The sequence below is a fragment of the Mus pahari genome, chromosome 3 (assembly GCF_900095145.1).
Source record: "Mus pahari chromosome 3, PAHARI_EIJ_v1.1, whole genome shotgun sequence".
NCBI classification, from domain to species: Eukaryota; Metazoa; Chordata; class Mammalia; order Rodentia; family Muridae; genus Mus; species Mus pahari.
The window spans coordinates 40,981,054-40,997,101 of record NC_034592.1 but is presented as its reverse complement, the minus strand read 5'-3'; the positions used below and the strand labels follow the sequence as shown (position 1 = coordinate 40,997,101).

General features: G+C 36.9%; 1 protein-coding gene across 2 annotated transcripts in view; it reads right to left on the bottom strand.

Moving 5' to 3' along the window:
* The window catches only part of Galnt13 (polypeptide N-acetylgalactosaminyltransferase 13), a 571,919-nt gene that overhangs the window by 534,447 nt on the left and 21,424 nt on the right, over window positions 1–16,048 (bottom strand). The window lies entirely within an intron of this gene.

Below are 16,048 nucleotides of genomic sequence, written 5' to 3'. Positions count from 1 at the left end.
AACTATCAAAGATACTCATAAAATACAAGAACACAGCACTCAAACTCCAGAATAACTTTTGAGTACAATTTTCTACAAAATATTAATAAAATCAAATCAAAGCAACTCAAAACTATAGTACACTTCTAAGAAAATTTAGGTAGGTATTTAAAGAATTATTCAAATCACACAAAAATTTTAAATGCACTATTGTCTAAATATGAAAATCACTGAATTAGAAGAGAATTCTGCTTGAATTATCCAGAAAACTGCACCAATTCATGCTGAAATTGCATCTCAATTCTAACTGATACCATTTACTAAGAAAAATGCTTATACACCTCACAAAAACACACCCACAGATGGCTTCTGCTTTCTGCAATGTAAACATGAGTCGAAGAAGAAAGTTATTTAGTCAGGCTGTATTAATTAATTTGTTTTAAAGGGTTATTATTAAAAGGACACAATAACTTTGAAGCCAAAAATATTTCTATTTAGGTAAACTTTATAATGATTATATGTTTGTTAAAGAAAAAAACACAAACTAATGAAAATTATATTAAGCCTTTAAAAGTATATATATATATATATATATATATATATATATATATATATAGAGAGAGAGAGAGAGAGAGAGAGGATGATAAAATGAACACAGCAAACTCTTCCTTTCAGTTGAATGTCCCCTAAATAAATGGAGGTATGAAGGAGTTAGAAAACCAAGTATTAAGCAAACATACTGGGAAGAAAACTCCTATGTTTCTTCTAGGGGTACATTTCAAAAGTCTGGAAGCATCTACCCACAAACTAGATATTAATTATAAAAGGGAAGATTTCATGTTCAATGGAAAAACTTGGCAGAGACATTCTCACCTAATTGTCAGGAACAACTGCATCAATAGTGGGGCACATACACAGGATGTACTTAGGAAATAATCAACACTTCCTTGCATTTGCACGCCAAAACGCATAAACTGAATTGGTCATTAAGAAACATCAAGAAAAGCCAGGCATGGTGGCTCACGCCTTTAATTCCAGCACTTGGGAGGCAGAAGCAGGTGAATTTCTGAGTTCAAGGCCAGCCAGGTCTACAGAGTGAGTTCCAGGACAGCCAGGACTATACAGAGAAACCCTGTCTCAAAAACCAAAAAAGAAAAAAAAAAAAAAGGAAAGAAAAGAAAAAGAAAGAAATGCAACTGAAGGACTTTGTCCAAAATATCTGTATCAACCTTTCAAACACCGAAGTAATTAAAAACTGTCGAAATGTTTCAGATTAGAATAAATTTAAAGGAAAGAAACAAATGCTTCCATAATTGAAGCTAAATACTGTGAGACAAAAAAGTACTGCAATGATGCAAAATGTGTTAGTTGTAATAATTGGGATTTGACTGTGTGTACAGGATTTCCTCATTATTAGGAAACACACACAAATACTTTGATGTAGGCAAAAAAGCATGTGTTGCCTGTATAGATGCAGTAAGAGAGAAAGCATAAAGCAAAGGGCCTAGATCAACCGCTGAGTGTTGCAAAGGTACTCAGAGTTCAAGTACAGTCATTATAACTTTAAAACTAGCCATGAAATTGGGTGGCAAAGTGCTGTCCCCTGGATCTATCATGAAAGTAATTACCTGAACAAGACCTGCACAGGGTCAAAGCCAGTTAAGTATCACACCACGGAGGTGAGAAGGGCTCCTTAGGCATAGCTAAGAGCACATTCACGTTTAAAATCAGCCAATATCGGAAGAGTCACCTTCTTTGGAGGTGGCCACTGGTAGATTGCCCATTCTTTGGGGGAGGAGGCATGATGCCTGTTAAAAAGTGCTAATTAGATTTGGTGTGTTACAGAAAAAGAGAAAAAAAAAATAGGAGTAGGAAGAGGAAGGTGGCAAACAAAAACAAAAACAAAAGCAAAAACACAACAACAGAAAACCATTAAATTGGGAGAGTGTTGTGTGTCCAGAGAGGCCTAGAGGAGTTGAAACGGGGAAGTGAGAGTGGTTGTTACCAGGATATATGGTACATATATGAAATGTGAAAGAATTAAATAAAATAAACAAATGTGGCTAAGGAGGGGGCTGGTGAGATGACTCGGTGAATACAAGCCTTTGCCTAACCACCTGAGTTTGAGGTCTAGATGCACATCATGAAAATAACTAATTTCTGCATGTTCTTCTCTGACTGCCATGTACTTGCTCTGACCTGTGCATGTGTGTGTGTGTGAACATACATACAAATGAATAAAAAATAAGTAAATGTAATTTATAAAATCAAAATATTGGGCCAACGTTTTGTCAATAACTAGGGGAATAAAAAATACTTAGTGATACACAAGGATTTCTTCATTTTGTGTATTTTATACATAAGAATATTTTTTACAAGATTTTTAAAGATATTTTTATATTATGTACTTGTGACCTATGAGTGAGTATGTGCACACGCAAGGAAGATCTGCAGATGATATGATAATTTTAAGTGACCTTAAAAATTCCACCAGAAAATTCCTAATAATTCCTAATTCCAATTCGCACTTTCAGCAAAATAGCTCAATACAAAATTAACTCACAAAAATTAGTAGCCCTCAAATATACAAGTGGCAAATCATCAGAGAAAGAAATCAGGAAACAACAACTTTAAAGATAGCCTCAAATAATATAAATTGTCTTGGGATATCTCTTACCAAAAAAGTGAAAGGTTTGTATTATTAAAAAAAAAATCAAGGAATTGAAGAAAACTTGAAGAGTTCATAACATGGAAAGATCTTCCAGACCATGGATCAGTAGGATTAACACAGTAAAATATAACCATCCTACAAAAACCAATCTAGAGATTCAATGCAATTGGCATCAAAATTACAACTCAATTTATCACAGATCTTGAAATGACAATTTTCAGCTTCATATGGAAACACAAAAAATCCAGAACAGATAAAATAATCCTGGATAATCAAAGAACTACTAGAGATAACATGATCCCCAATTTCAAGTTGTATTATGAAATTATAGTAATAAAAGGAGCATGGTATCAGGACAAAACCAGACAAGTTGATCAATAGAATAAAATTGAAGATACCATTTTTTTAAAATAAAGAATCCAGTGATAAATTGAGGGAAAAAAAGAGAGCATCTTCAACAACTGGAGCTAGTCATGTAGAACAACGCAAATAGATCTGTGCTTATCACCCTGCACAAGACTCAACTCCAAATGGGTGGAAGACCTCAACATAAAACCAGATACACTGTACTTGATACAAGAAAATGTGTGGAATAGCCTTGTATTCAATTTTTTTTGGTACAGAAGACTTTCTAAACATAACACCATTATTTTGGTACTAATATCAACAATTAATAAATGAAACTTCATGAAAATGAAAAGCTTCTTCATTGTAAAGGGGACTGTCATATATAGTAGCATTCTACAGAATATAAAAAGATTTTACCAACTATACATCCAATAACAGGCTAATATCCAAAACATATCTTGAGAAATAAGATATCATGGAAAAAAAAAGTCCCAAATTAAGAAAAAAATATATGGCTCATATCTAAACAGAGAATCCTCAAGAGAGGAACTAAAGATCTGAAAAACGCTCAAAGAAATGTTCAACTTTCTCAGCTATCATAGAAAGGAAAATTGAACTACTTTGAGACTTTAATCTTAAACCTATCAGAATAGATAAAATCAACAAAACAAGGGAGAAAAAAGCTCATGGTGTTTCAGGCTCATGCTGAGAAGGATATGGTGTAAGTGGAACATTTATACATTGCTGGTAGCTATACAATCTCATACAGTCACTATGGAATTCACTGTGGTGGTTTCTAGGAAAAATGGAAAGACATCTACCTCAAGATTCACCTAGACCATTTATGATGGGCAGTTTTGTGTCAACTTGACACAACTTAATTCTTCTAAGATGATGAAGCCTTGTTTAACAAAATTTCTCCATAATATTAGTTTGTACACAAGCCTGTAAAACATTTTATTAATTAGTGATTGATGGGATGAGGGCACAGCCCATTGTGAGTGGTGCCATCCCTGGGCTGGAGGAGCAGAAGTGGGTGTGGGGTCATGATTTCTAAAAGGAAGCAAACTATGCAAACCATGAGGGAAAAAAACAGCAAGTAGTGAGTGCACCTCCTCGTCCTCTGCATCAGCTCCTGCTTCCAGGTCCCTGCATTTCCTGAGTTCCTGCACACACTAGTTTTGATGATGAACTTTTATATGGAACTGGGAGTGAAATTAACCTTTTCCTCCCTAACTTGTTTTGGTCATGGTGCTTTGTTGCAGCAATATAAACCCTAAGAAACCACTCATTGGCATATACTCAAAAGATGTTCCATCATACCACAGAGACACTTGCTCAACCACTTTCACTGCTGTTCCATTGACAATAGCAAGAAATTGGAAACAGGTTAGATGCCCCTCAACAGAAGAATAGATAAAGAAAATTGTGGTACATTTACACAATGGAGTACTACTCAGCCATCAAAAAGAAGAGAAGAGAAGACAAGAGGAGAGGGGAGAGGGGTAAGGGGAGAGGGGAGAGGGGAGAAGGGAAAAAAGAGGAGAGGGGAGAGGGGAGAAGGGAAAAGAGAGAAGAGAGAAGAGAGAAGAGAGAAGAGAGAAGAGAGAAGAGAGAAGAGAGAAGAGAGGAGAAGAAAAACCTCATGAAATTTGCAGGCAAATGGATAACATCGGGGAAAAAAATCCTGAGATAACCCAGACTCAGTGCCTTGTTCAATCATCATCAGAGAAGCTTCCCCCAGTAGTAAATGGGAACAAATACAGAGGCTCACAGCCAGACATTACATAGAGACTGAGAGATCTTGGAATTCTTAGCCATAAATTAAATGACTCTATCAAACCCCTCCTCTCAGGGCTATTGAATACTGTGGAAGAGGAAGTGTAAAGAATTTAAGGACCAGAGGGGATGGCAGATACTAAGAAAACAAGGCCCTATAAATTAACAAACACTGAAGCAGCATGCAGGGAACTACATGGGTCTGCACCAGGTCCTCGGTGCTTATACTGTGCCTTCCGGTTTAGTGTTTGAATGATATTCTTGAGGATGTGAACACATATGTCTCTGGCTCTTATGTTCTCTCTTGGGCCCTTTTCCATTTGTTGGCTTATCTTGTCCAACTTTGAAGTGATAATGTTTTTGTTTTAACTTACTGTAATTTATTTTACTATATTTAAAAGACAAAACAAAAGAACAACAAAAAGTACATGAATGATCTAAACCTAGCCACTAAGGTACTGCCATTTATATGTGCTATGAAAAGAAGAATGAGTTTTCTCCAATGGAGTGGTGCTGGGTCTACCAGTTATTCAAGGAGAGATCTTATGTTCAGGAGTAGCTGACCAACAAATAACGAACTTCACAGGTTTTTTAATGTGTGCTTTTATTTGTTTATAGCCTGTGAAGATTAATATTACACTTAAAGTTTAGACTTACTATACTTGAGAGTCCAAAAAGCAAAAATACCTCTAGCATGAAAGCCCTGGTTGCACAGGCTGTACACTAGCCTCCTACCTGACTTTTTCCCCAGATGTTGAAGACTGTTCTTAAATTGATCTTGTCAAGGTTGCTGTTCTAGCAAGATAATAGGTCATAAGGCTAATTGCTATTTCTGCTTTTGTAATCAAACTTCCTTTACTCTGCCCAATGCTACAACTGCCAGACATATATGTTAAAATAGAACCCTGCCTACACATAGACAGAATACATGTAATCTAGGGTTTTTGACTTTATAAGCCTTGGACTGATATGACTACGTGCTATGTCTTGGGAGTACTCTCAATTGCAATCCTGGTGCCATGAGGATTGGGGGTTAAAATACAATATAGCCTATTATTGCAATTAATTGTTAATTATATTATTATAATATTAATTAATATCAGAATATTATTAAAATCTATTCATACTCATGGTGAATCTCTGAGTTACACCACACAGGAGCTTGGTGGTGTTTGTCTTGCTTTGTTTGGGGTGACGCTTATTTTGTTTTCTATATTTGGGTCATTTTAGTGCTGCATGGATTTTAGCTTGTTTTGTGAAAAAGAATTTAAAGTTAGGTGAGTTGGGAAGAGGAGAGGATCTGAATGAACTTGGGAGAGGGAAAAATATGATCAAAATATATTTAAATATTAAAATTGTTTTAAATTTAAAAAATTAAAACATAGAGATGTCCTTAGTGTTATACATGTCTCTTCCTGAATTTATATAGTATATACATAAATATAATTTTATATTTTAGACTTTTTACATTATATATTTGTGAGTCTATGAGTGAGTATGTGTGTTAGCCCTCAAGGCAGGAGTGGCCAGGCCTCACCCCTAGACTACACTACTGGCCATTTCTAGCCCCTCAAAATACAAGTGGCCAAACTCCACCCTACACAGAAAATCCCTGAGCTCGAAGTACCTCCAATCCCATAGCTTGCCTCAAGATCAGGCCTCAAAATGCCATCAATTTGAGGCCACCATTAAAAGCTCCACTGCCCCCTAACCAAAAAACCCTATATGAAGCCTACTTCGGGCTAAGTTCTTTGCTGTTTTTCCTCTTTCCCAATAAATCTTGTGTGTAAGATTTGTTGTGTAGTGTAATTTTATGGTTTTGTTTTGTTTTGTTTTGTTTTGTTTGGTGGGGGGGTTCCTGACTTTCACTTGAGATATATAACACTGCTACTAGGAAAACATTTTCCTTCAGAGCTGCACCACTTACAATGTTCATATGAGTGTGAGTGAGTTGAGAGAGGATAGAGGTGATAAATCTTCTAGAGCCAGAGCTATAGAGAGTTGTAAGTCACCTGACTTGTATGCTGGGAACTGAACTGTGGTCTCCTGCATAAGCAAAAGCGTTCTTAAGTGCTGAGTCATCATTCTGGCCCAAATTATACAATCCTAAATTAAAATGTACATATAATGCTTGTTTCATCAGCATTATGGACTAACATTGGAATGATGAAAAGATTGATGGTGCTCCCACACAAAAACGGGATGGAATTTTGAAAAGCATGTACACTTTTTCAAATCTATGAATTATGTGCACAGAAGAAGGTTAAAGACTTAAAAAATTTTTTCAAAAAAAAATGTCGTAGAAAAAAAAGACATTCCTCCAGATACAAGAGACACAGAGAATATCAAATGGAAAAGACCATAAAAGATATCCCCATAATATAGTTGAAACATTAAACATACAGAACATACAAAAAAGGCATTAGTAGAAGCTTCAAGAAAGAAATCCCAAGTCACATATCAAAGCAGGCCCATCACTATAACAACTGAGTTTTCTTTTAAACTTTAAAGGTCAGAAGAGCTTGAAGCAAAGTGGTCATCAAGTTCTAAAAGATTACAGATGCTAAACCAGAATAACTCACCTGTCAAACCTACATCATAATTTAATGAAAAGTAAAAAACTTTCTATGATAAAAATGGGCTGAAGGAATTTAAGGCTACCAAAGCATCTCAACAAAGAGCATTGAAAGGAATACTTTAGAATAATGAGAAGGATAAGCATATCCAAGAAACTATAGAGGGAATAAAATTATGCTAGAACAGCATTTTTGCAAAATAGAACCAAAAATCAAATACCAAAGAATCAGCAAACAGGTAGCAACGAAAACAAACCCATCAAAACAACCTTTAAAACCAATGGCTTTAATTTCCCAATCACAAGGAACAGCTAGTCAAATGATTTTAAAAACTTGTTTTTTAAATTCTTGTTGCCTACAAGAAAAACACTTCATTTCAAAGAAAAGCCACTACTTAGAGTGAAAAGATGCGGGGAAAGTATTCTAGCCAATGGGATCAGGAAAAAGAAGTGGGGCTATGCTGACATAGTGTAACTCAAAAGTAATCAGAAGAGATCAGAGAATAAATCATGATGAGGACACTACAACCGTAACAATGTTCACCATACTCGAGTACCCCTAATTTTACAAATACTACTAAGCATTAGTCAAAAGCCATAACACAGTAATAATAGTGAAATCTCTGTCCCACTTTTTTTTTCTTTTTTTTTTTTCGAGACAGGGTTTCTCTGGATAGCCCTGGCTGTCCTGGAACTCACTTTGTAGACCAGGCTGGCCTCAAACTCAGAAATTCGCCTGCCTCTGCCTCCCGAGTACTGGGATTAAAGGCATGCGCCACCACGCCTGGCTCTCTGTCCCACTTTTAAGAGCAGATAGATGCAGACAAAAATTAATAAATGGATACTCAAGATAAAGGGAAGAAAAGAGTAAATAAATCTAATAAATAACTACCAAATACTATACTCAATCATTAAAGAACACATTCTTTTCAACAGCCCCCAGAAGTTTCCCCAAATTAGAACACACTGACAAAAAGAAATCTCAATGGATATAGAAAATTTGAAACAGACCTTGTGTCTTAGTCAGGGTTTCTGTTTCAGCAAAATACATCATGATCAAGAAGCAAGTTGGGGAGGAAAAGATTTATTCAGCTTACATTTCCACATTACTGTTCATGCCCAAAGAAAGTCGGGACAGGAACTCACACAGGGTAGGAACTCGGAGGTAGGAGTGGGTGCAGAAGCCATGGAGGAGTGCTGCTTACTGGCTTGTTTCCCCTGGCTTGCTCAGCTTACTTTCCTATAGAACCCAAGTCTACTAGTCCAGGGATGGCACCACTCTCAGTGGGCTAGCTCCCACCCCACCCTCACCCCCTTGATCACTAATAGAGAAAATGCCTTACAGCTGGATCTCATGGTGGCATTTCCTCAAGGGGCCTCCTTTCTCTGTGATAACTCCAGCTTGTATCAAGTTGACACACAGAAAAAAAGACACCTTGTATTCCATATTACCCAAATTTAATAAATCTTGAAATCAACTTCAAAACAAAACAAAACAAAGAATCAAAAATACCAAAAACTATATAGTTTAAAGATGACACAACTGAGCAATAAATGGGTCATAATGAAATCAAGAAACAAATAAAAAGTAAATGAAAGAAATTAAATGAAAAGGAAACGGAAGCACCCCAAAAGCTACAGGACACAATGAGGGTAGTCCTAAAGGAAAGGTTATACCTGGAAGTGCCTAGTGCCTACATTAAAAAAAAAATAGAAAGAACTCAAATAGCTTAGTAATACACTAGTGGAAGATGTAGCTTTAATCCTAACCACACCCCTAGATGATATCCTAAACTAACCCTAACCCTACCCACACCCTAACTCCAGATGACAACTTAGTTTGAGCTTAACTCTAACACTAACTCTGGTCTACAAAGTGAATTCTGAGACGACCAGGGCACAACTGACCTCACCAGTAACCATATCCATAATCATAGCCATATCTCTAAAATCAAAGAACTAACAAATTTCAGCAAGGTAACAGGATGCAAATCTAACATAAGAAAAATCAGCAGTGTCCATATATAGCAATGACAGACATGCCGAGAAATAAATCTGGAAACAATCTAATTAGCAATAGATAAACAGAGTTTTTATAAAATAATAAAACATATAAATCTAACCAAAGAGGTAAAGAACCTCTACAATAAAATAATGCAAAACCCTGAAGAAGAAAAATCAAGAAATATACTATAAGCTAGGACTACTTCCCAAATTTATTGATTGGAGGAATAAGTATTAGGGAAACCACCATCCTACTCAAAGAAAATTATGCTATCCTAACAAAAATCCCCATGTCACTCTTTACAGAAAACAATCTAACAATTCACTTTAAAAACACGAAGTCCATGAGAAGACAAAGCAATCGTGAGCAAGATGAGAGTTGTGCAAGCAGCACCAAGCCGACTTCAGATTATACCCTGGAGCCACCACAAGTAAAAGCAGCATGACACTGGGACAGGAAGAGACATGTAGACCAACAGAACAATAAAGAGAATGGAGTTACGCTGTGTCATAGCAGCCACGTGCGTTTTGAAAAGTTGTTCAAAATAAACAATGTAGAAAATACTTCATTTTGGAATACTACTCAGATATTTTAAAAAATGAATTTATGAAATTCTTAGGCAAATGGATGGATCTAGAGGATATCATCCTGAGTGAGGTAAGCCAATCACACACACACACACACACACACACACACACACACACACACACACAAACCACACATGATATGCACTCACTGATAAGTGAATATTAGCCCAGAAATTTAGAATACCCAAGATACAATTTGCATAACACATGAAACTCGAGAAGGAAGACCAAAGTGTGGATACTTCATATCTTCTTAGAATTCGGAACAAAATACCCATGGAAGGAGTTACAGAGACAAAGTTCGGAGCAGAGCCTGAAGGAACGGCCATCCAGAGACTGTGCCACTTGGGGATCCACCCCATAAACAACCACCAAACCCAGATACTAGGCAGATGACAACAAGAGCCTGCTGGCAGGAGCCCAATATAGCTGTCTCCTGCGAGGTTCTGCCAGTGCCTGACAAATAAAGAAGTGGATACTCACAGTCATCCTTTGGATGGAGCACAAGGTCCCCAATGAAGGATCCAGAGAAATAAATACCCAGGGAGCTGAAGGGGACTGAAGCCCTATAGGAGGAACATCAATATGAACTAACCATTACCCCCCAGAGCTCCTTGGGACTAAACCACCAATCAAAGAAAACACAGGGTGAAACTTGTGGCTCTAGCTATATATGTAGCAGAGGATGGTCTAGTTGGTCATCAATGGGAGGAGAGGACCTTGGTCCTGTGAAGGCTCTATGCCCCTGTACAGGGGAATGCCAGGACCAGAAATAGGAGTGGGTGGGTTGGGGAGCAGGGGGAAGGGGGGACGGATAGGGGATTTTCAGAGGGGAAACCAGGAAAGAGGATAACATTTGAAATGTAAATAAAGAAAATATCTAATAAAAATGAAAGAAAATACTTCATTTTAACAAATGATATTTGGAAAACTGGATATCCATGTAGAAAAGAACGAGACTGGATCCTCAGCTTTCACTCTGCAAAAAAATAAAAAAATAAAAAAACCTCAAATGGATCAAGGCTTCAGTATAAAACTGAAAATGCTAGGGAAAAACAAAGCAAGAGTAAAGAAAAAGACACAAAGAATTCCTGAAAAAGTAAACAACCTGAATGTTTACCAATTGATAGATTGAAAGTGAAAATATATAAGCACACATACACACAGTGGGATTTTCTCCAAGAGAAAAGGAAATGGAAAGTCTCAAATTTGCAGATAAATGAATAAAGCTGGAGAAATTATTTTCAGGTCTCCTAAGCCCAGATGCAGCATATCCCTCTGCATATGTGTATTCAATGTAAAGTGCCTATACAAAGCCAGGAAACAAGAAAGAGGCCATGGTGTGGGGATATTAGAATAAAGGGAATAATATACAGTAAAGAGGGGCACACTGTGGGCAGAAAAGTTGAAGCACTGAGTAGAGAGGAGCTTAGGAAAAAAGAAAAGAAATAAAGACAGCTGGCTACCCAACTCAAGGAATAACATATGAAAAAGTCAGTTAGGTATGATGGTGTATGTCTTTAATGCCAGCACTGGAGAGGCAGAGGCAAGCAAACCCCTAAGCCTGATGAGAGCCTACTCTACAAAGTTAATTCTGTGACAACTAGGGCTACACAGAAAAACCTTGTCTTTAAAAGCACATACACACAAACACACAATCACACAAACACAGAGAGATGATGAGACTCCATTAAATATATATAGATAGGTCTCATCTAGTCAACTGCATGTATCATACTCAAAGCCTGTATCACATACATATGTACATATCTACATACATGTGTATATATATATATATATATATATATATATGAAAAGTCTTATGCCAACCTTTTATCTCATAACACAATTAAAATATAATCTAAAGAAACAGGGAAATAGCCTGCAGAGGTGAAGCCTGTAGAAGCTGCTCCTATAAGCCAAGGAATATTAAACAAAACATCCCACCGAAGACTGGAAAACCTCTGAATTGTTAGTCAAGGACCTCCCAGAAGCCCATAAAATATAACAGGCCACTCCCCTTGGTTGCCCAGCATAATGAGATGATAAGACACTATTGCTAAAGGTATTACATCCCTCCATTAAGTTTAAATTCAAGCTGGAACTGAACTAGACACTTCCTCCCAAAGTGGAGGAGAAGGGGAAAGGTTATGAAATGACTTATTTGGGACAGAATACAGCCTTTCCAATCATAGACACACAGCAGCTGTCATTACCTACACTGGGTCTGATCAATAAAGTCCCTGTCCACAGTAAGTCATGGATACAGTATGAACCCCTAGAGCCCCATGATCCTGATGAAATAGGAGCTACTGGCAGATGCTGGGAAAATCACTGCCTCCAGTTTTGGAACCATGGGCTTGCCCACCAGGCTCCAGTGGATATTCCCACACCCATGCTCACACATACAGCCCTAGTTCAACTCAGTCGGTCATAAGACAAAACAGACATGAGTCTGGTAGAGGGTCAAATATAGAGAGAAGGGTTGGTATGGATGGGAGATAAGAGAAGACCAAAGTGAGAATAATCAGGGTGCATTGAGTACATGTATGAAACTGTCAAAGAACAAATTAAATAAATAAATAAATACATGATATTTAAAGCCATTTATTGATGTTACATATTTATATATGTATTAAACAAGTAAAACACATATAATTAAAAATAAATATACAATATGGTTTTAAGTTTTTAAATGCATAGTATAATAATATAGTCAACAAGTTAGTGTAAAGTTAAAAAGTAAACAGGTATTTAAACAAATAAATGGAGCCAGACAGAAGTTAAAGAAAAGGGACCATTATCAAAGACATCATTTTAAATATTTCTTAAATAGTTTTTTCTGATACAAATTCTTTTCTAAAAGTTCCAAAGTTCTTTTTTCTATTTTAGAAAATATAAACAGTTTTAAAATCACTTATAATTTCTAAAATTATATAATATCGCTATAATTAGTCTTTACCTTTCATCAAATAGATCATTAGACTCCATATACTCGTTTTTAAGATTTCTCTTTACTTTTAAATTAAGTGTGTGTGTGTGTGTGTGTGTGTGTGAGAGAGAGAGAGAGAGAGAGAGAGAGAGAGAGAGAGAGAGAGAGAGAGACAGAAAGAATGTGGTTGCCAGTGGAATTTAGAAGAGTGATCCCCCTAGAACTGGAGTTATAGGCAATTATGAGCTGCCAGACGTGGTGCTTAGAACCAAACTCTGGCTCTCTACAAAACAGAAACAGCTCTTGACCTCCAACCATCTCTCCAACCCCCAGTAAACTCTTTAAACTATGTCTTTTAATGCACTGAAAATTTCCTTCTGTGGCTCCATCACCATTTTTAGCATCACAGTGTCTATGTCACTGGCCAATCGCCAACTGCTGTAACATGCCATCAGTTATTCTGTTTTTAAACTGTTTAGGTTATCACCAAACATTTGCTTCAAATCCAGAATGCTGCAAAGGGGCTGTGCATATGTCTTCTGCCACAGCTCAAATGATGCATTTCGATAAGAATTTGCAGAAAACGACATTGCTGAGTGTGGCTTACGGCATTTTTAACTATATTCTATTAATGCTGATGCCCATAATTTTTCTATTTACAGGGTTCCAAAACCAGGTTATAGTTCACAATTACTGCAGCCACTGGTACTCACACACAGTATTTGTTGCTGGTTTATGCCCCACTTTGGCCCAGTTCTTCATGCAGTCACATTTGCTAAGCTATACACATATCCAGGATTACAATCGATACATTTAAAAACCTTTTAATGTATATTTCAGAAGACTGTAACCAAAGCCGACAATATTGTTTTGAACATTTCAAGGGGGAAAGTGTAAGAAGAGAGGCTTTAGTAAAACAATTATCACTTTGGAGGACTTAGCACAATTTCTTCATTCTTTATAAAGCACCAATAAAGAACTTAAACATGGGAGTAAAGAAACCTCTCACAAATCAATGAGCACATGGTGTGTTCTAAATCAGCACATGCAAAGGGACACGATTACATCACAAGAGGTGCAAGGACAGGCAGAAAAGTGGATTCCTTTGAATAATGCAAAAAGCTGTACCAAATCTTTTTCTAATTTATAGCAGCATAGTGTCAGGTTACCTCCCCAGCAATAGATATTTTTAAAGTGCCACTTAAATCAATGATCCGTTTCAAAATTCAATTCTTTTCAACCTACCTTTCTTCCAAAATTCAATGTACTGTCCTACAAATTCCTGCATGTTTAAGAACTTTCCCACCCTGTAGATTCCGTATTGTGGATTAGGCTATGGAAATTAATACATATGTCCTATTTAAGCTCACAATAAACTCTCTTTGACTCTTAATTAGTGCTCCCCAGCAGGTCACTATTTCACTGACAAACATCAAGCTATACCTCCCTTTACTGGTTGATGAGAATGTCATGAGAGACAAAGCCTAAACCTTACTGAAGTAAAGATATATGAACTCATTGTGCTTCTCCTCATATTTAAGTCCTGTCAATATGTCAGAGAATAAAATTAGATTAAGTCGGAGTGATTTACTTTTTTAAGTCAGGTTGGTTGTTATCCTACTTTTTCTTCCCTTTGAAGTGTAGAGAAATCAATTGTCTCTTTGATTTATTCCTCTATTTTCCTAGATATCAAAGTGAGCTGATTAATCTATAACTTGTAGTCATCACTAAAGTGTCATACCCCTTCTTCCTTCTCCTCTCTGCTCTCCCTCCCAGAATTTGCCCTTCACATAGCCTAAACTAACTTACATGCATACTTTCTATTGTAAATTTGAATAAATAATTTCAATTGTAAACACAACAAACATGCCCCCCCCGGTGTGAGAAAATATGTATATGTAATTTTCCTGTGTCTATTTGTCAAACTATGGCCGCCAGTGTAAGACTTCCTATCCCGGCTGTGCACCACAATTAAGTACCCCACTGTAAATGTCACAAACTGAAGGCTATTATCAGTCCTGTATTTCATCACTTAGGAACAAGTCAGAGTTGTATTTTTTTTACCTCATTTGTCATCTTAGGCAAATTTTGGTTCCCTGATTTAATTGAATGTTTAAAGGAATGGCAGAAAAGTTGTTCTAAACACTTGTCAGCCTTGCTCTTTTTCCCTGGACCCATCTGTCAGAAGAGAGTCAGTACCACTCTGTTTTGCTCTGTACACCTCATTCTCAACATATACATGCTAAAAGTATGGGCTGTGTCACAACCTTCACTTGATTTGAGCATAGCCTCTGAAAATGTATGCTCCTTTCCCTGGATAGATATACATTTCAACCTGTCCCACATCATGAAGTTTTTCTAATAATTCATCATGAATGTAGGCAAAAAGTTCAAAAGAAGGTCACCAGTGTCATTTACAGTGCTTTTAATTATAAATCTATTAATGCAACCAGAATGTCTCTGGTAGTTTGAATATGTTAGCCCAGGGAGTGCTACTAGTTGAAGCACTATATGGCCTTGTTGGAGTAAGTGTGTCACTTAGGGGGTGGGCTTTGAGACCCTTCTCCTAGATACCTGGGAGTCAGTCTTCACAGAGTGGCCTTCAGATCAAAAATGTCCAACTCTTAGCTCCTTTTTCAGCACCTTGTCTCCCTAGATGCTGCCATGTTTCCTGCCAGGATGAGAATGAATTGAACCTTTGAACCTGCAAGCCAGTCCCAATTAAATCTGTCCGTTATAAAAGTTGTCTTGGTCATGGTGTCTTCTCAGCAACGGAAATCCTGACTAAGATAATACCTAATATCTAATATACAAGGATGAACCAAATATATTGTATGCTTATAAAATGTTATTCAGCTGAATAGTGGTGGTGGTAGACACTTTTAACTTCAAAATAATATAGAGAATGAAGTAAAATCATTCAAATAATTATAAACCTACATACATGCTGTCTTAGTCAGGGTTTCTATTCCTGCACAAACATCATGACCAAGAAGCAAGTTGGGGAGGAAAGGGTTTAGTTGGCTTACATTTCCATACTGCTGTTCATCACCAAAGGATGCAGGACTGGAACTCAAGTGGGTCAGGGAGCAGGAGCTGATGCAGAAGCCATGGAGGGATGTTCTTTACTGGCTTGCTTCCCCTGGCTTGCTCAGCCTGCTTTCTTATAGAA